The following is a 3,945-nucleotide window of genomic DNA, read 5'->3' as shown; positions in this document are numbered from 1 at the left end:
TTGGTGTGGGACAGTGAAGTCCATCTCCAGTCCTTGCCTCAGCCATGGTGTTTTCATATTCCTTGTCTCTTCTCTGGGTGGCAGGGAAACTATAGGACAAGGGAAGAACAAGATCTCCAGGGCTATCCTCACTGGTGCCAACCTCTCCACCCTAAGACCTGGTTGGGGCCCAGGCCTCCTCCGGGCCCATATTTATCAGTCTTGTAGTAATTCCTATTTCCCTTGGAGCTACCCTTGCCAGAGAGGGAAGGCGGGGCAGGGAGGTACAGACCAAATCTTTATCAAAGATCAGAGGTTACAGCAGCAATAGGAAAAGGAATCCTCCAAGGTTGGGACTCAGGTGGGTCTTCTGAGTCTCTGTGGGGTCTCTAGTATCTCAAGTTGGGCTTCTGGGTCTCAGGTGGGGCTTCTGAGGGTCCAGTAAAGACTCTAGAAAGTCAGGAGAGGCTCAGACACTTGTGACAACCATTCTCTGTCTTTCTCTCTCCTTCTCTCCCTCGCTCCCCGTTTTCCCCCCCAGTAATAGGAGTCGAATTCAGGCTCTTGAAAACATGAAGCAGCTGCTTTACCACTATGGTCCATCCCCTGTCTTCTCTTTGCCGTTTATTCTGAGATAGAATCTCACTAATCGGCTCAGGCTGGTCTTGAACTTGCAGTCATCCCATCTCAAATCCTGAAGTCGTTGAGATGAGAGGCCCGTGCTACTAAGCATGTTACATTTTCATACTTTTGTTGTCCTTTGCTAGTGCAAGGCAGGATTCCTGCCTTACTGCACCACAAGGAAACCCTGACTGTAGAAACTGAGGCCCAGAGGCGGCAGTCAACTTCAAAGGCTGTGTCTGTCCGGGGTATCAGGACTGAGGCCAAGTGACCAGTACTTGAGTGTTTCTTTTGCCCTTTGCTTTCCTTCACCACATAGGTTATGCTCCTGCCTACATCCAGGGCACCCACCCCTAGTGTGGCTCACAGAAAGAGGCTGAGTTGGAAAAGATCAGGAGGAGCATGCTGGCTGCACACAACCTCTACTGCTGGGAACCCATTCACCACCCTGCCAGGCTGTGGGTGGGAGTTGGATGGCTGGTGAGGAGGGGCAGCTTGGGCAATGAGATGTTGCTCTGGCATCTTCGGAATGACCATTGCCTCCTCTGGTTTCCGTGGGGTTCCTGACCTCCTGTGGCTTGAGACTAGCCAGCTAACCCAATGCATCAGACATGACGACCGGATCCCTGGGTGCCTGTCTCAGCAGCAAGGCTATGACTGAATCAAAGACTGAGCTCTGGCTACAAGCCGGGTCCCATTGTCTCCATTTCACAGATGGGGAAACTGGTGCGGCAGGATCAGCCAATTGAATTCCAGCCTGCCTGGTGAGGAGTGCGGTTGAGGCCCTCTTGTGGCCTGTGCAGAGACTAGCTAGGTTTTGTCTGTTCAGAGATGCCACCAAGGGAGGCACCCCTTGGAGAAGAGAAGACCTCCTCTTCCCTGTTCTGTTTCAGTTTGTCTGAGTCTCCCAGTCACAGACACACTTTCTGCAAGGTGCTACATGCCTGGACCCCCTCCCTCAGGTTTTTCAACAGGCACTCATCCAGGGAAGGGTGGTCCCAGCAACCCAGAAGAGCCACAGCATGCTAGAAGGAATTTTCTTTCCTGACCTTCCTACCCACTGTGAGTGAGCTGTCACTATCCCTGGCCATCAGTCCTGACACTCTGCCAGGCTAGCTCTGAGCAGAGGTCACCATGATAGGTTAAAGGCGCTGCGGTCCACAGGCCTGGTGTTAAATACACTTTCCACTAGGAAAAAGACCGTGGACTCCACTGTGTCTGGCTAGCATATTTCATAGTGGGAAGCTATGAAAACTTTCATAGTGGGAAGGGCAAAAATGGTAGTATTACTTATCCCCCTTGTTTTATTGATATGAAAATCACACAACATGCAATTAACCTGACAAATGGTAGGATTCAGAGATATTTGCTGTAGTCCCAATGTTCTGTAACCACCAGCACTAGCTGACTGGTTTAAAAAGATTTTGTCACCCCAGAAAAGGACCCTAGTAAATAATCAGCGTCCACCCTCAACATCCAGACCTCTGTCATTCACTGCCCCTGAACTAGAAAACTCCAGGGATCTCACGAGAGTGGGTATGCAGGACTAGTGTGTGGTCATCCCTGCAGTGGTGAGTGCCCTGTCCCCTCCACTGCCCACTGACGGCCGCGTTAATAGGTCACGTTTTGCTCACCTACTCATGTGTCCACAGACCCTGGGTTGCTTCTGCATTTTGTTGGTGGGACAGTGCTTCTGAGCACGTGTGGACAGGAATGTGTCTGAAAATGGCTTTAGTTCTCATGGGTCTACCCCAGAAACAGAATTGGTTCAGCCTTTTGAGAAAACACCAGGCTGTTTTCTGCCATCCCTTCTTGATGTCCATTCAGGCCTTGCCACCAGACTTGTTCCATGTCCCTTCTCCTTTCGATACTAACTTTAGAAGATCCCCATTGTTAGCTGGACACCTGGCTTCAGGTCCACAGCCATTCTGTACATGGGCAGAGGTTTGAGTTTCCTGGGTCTGGGAGTCCACCCAGATCTAGGCTGAGTCATCTGTGAATGGCAGCTGGAAGTGAGGACCTCTGACCCTTCTAAACTCTGACCTATAGTGACCTCTGCTGCCCTCACTTACTGGTCTAGCCCCATGGCAGGATTCATGGGTAGCCTCCTCACCTAGGTCACAGTGCTGTACCACACTACCTTCCTATGGCTGCCATAACAGATTCTCATGCTGTGTGGGCAGGACTACTTCCGTCCCTCTCCCTCCTGAAGGTCAGATGTCAGCGGGCTTCCTCATTACTACTGTTTGAAATTGGTGTGGCCATTTAGCACAACCTTTCTGTTGGAGAGGGCTGCTTGTTCATCCCGGCCACCCAGAACTGAAATGACCACACAGAAACTGTATTCATTAAATCACTGCTTGGCCCATTAGCTCTAGCTTCTTATTGGCTAACTCTTACATCTTAATTTTTTTAAATATTTATTTATTTATTATGTATACAATGTTCTTTCTGTGTGTATGCCTGCAGGCCAGAAGAGGACACCAGACCTCATTACAGATGGTTGTGAGCCATCATGTGGTTGCTGGGAATTGAACTCAGGACCTCTGGAAGAGCAGACAATGCTCTTAACCTCTGAGCCATCTCTCCAGCCCCTCTTACATCTTAATTCAACCCATTTCTATTAATCTGTGCATCACCACGAGGTCGTGGCTTACCAGCAAAACTTCAGCACATCTATCTCCGGTGGTGGTGGCTCCATGGTGTCTCTCTGACTCCACCTTTCTTTCTCCCAGCATTCAGTTCCATCTTCCCCGCCTACCCAAGTTGTGCCCTATCAACAGGTCAAGGCAGTTTCTTTATTAATTAATGGTGATCACAGCACATGGAGGGACTCCCACTTCATCTTTGTCACCTTTGATGAGCGATATGGAAAAATTATTATTAACCCCAAATCATCTCAGGCTTCCTCAGTTTCCCACAACAGTTATTATATTTTTTGGACCACTCTGAGCTGCAGCACCTTCACAGGAGTCTCCAGGAGGACTGGCTGACAATTCATGAAACATACCTGCTGATAATTGTCGGAGATTTGCTCCCAAACGGCCCTGAAAGTATCCTTGGGGGAGTATGGCAAAGGCCTAATGACCTTCTTTATACATCCCCAGGAATGGAAAGGCTCTGGCCTTGAAATGGGTCCCTAGCCAGCATCTTCTGAGTATCTCCATGTATAGCCTGGGCAGGGTGGGGGACCCTGGGGATGACTCAGGTTGGCTCTATAATCCAGAGTGCAGGTGAGGGGGCTTCTTCCTCATGAGACATAGACAAGAGGTACTGGCCAGAATGGGGACAATGTAGTCACCTGATGATTGTTAGAGGTGCCCTGCATTCTCAGGCGGCTTACCT

Source organism: Alexandromys fortis, unplaced genomic scaffold (assembly GCF_014885135.2).
Source record: "Alexandromys fortis isolate MF-2015 unplaced genomic scaffold, M_Fortis_MF-2015_v1.1 scaffold_81, whole genome shotgun sequence".
In the NCBI taxonomy this organism is placed as follows: Eukaryota; Metazoa; Chordata; class Mammalia; order Rodentia; family Cricetidae; genus Alexandromys; species Alexandromys fortis.
The sequence above is the reverse complement of the archived record's forward strand: the minus strand, read 5'-3'. Positions refer to the sequence as shown.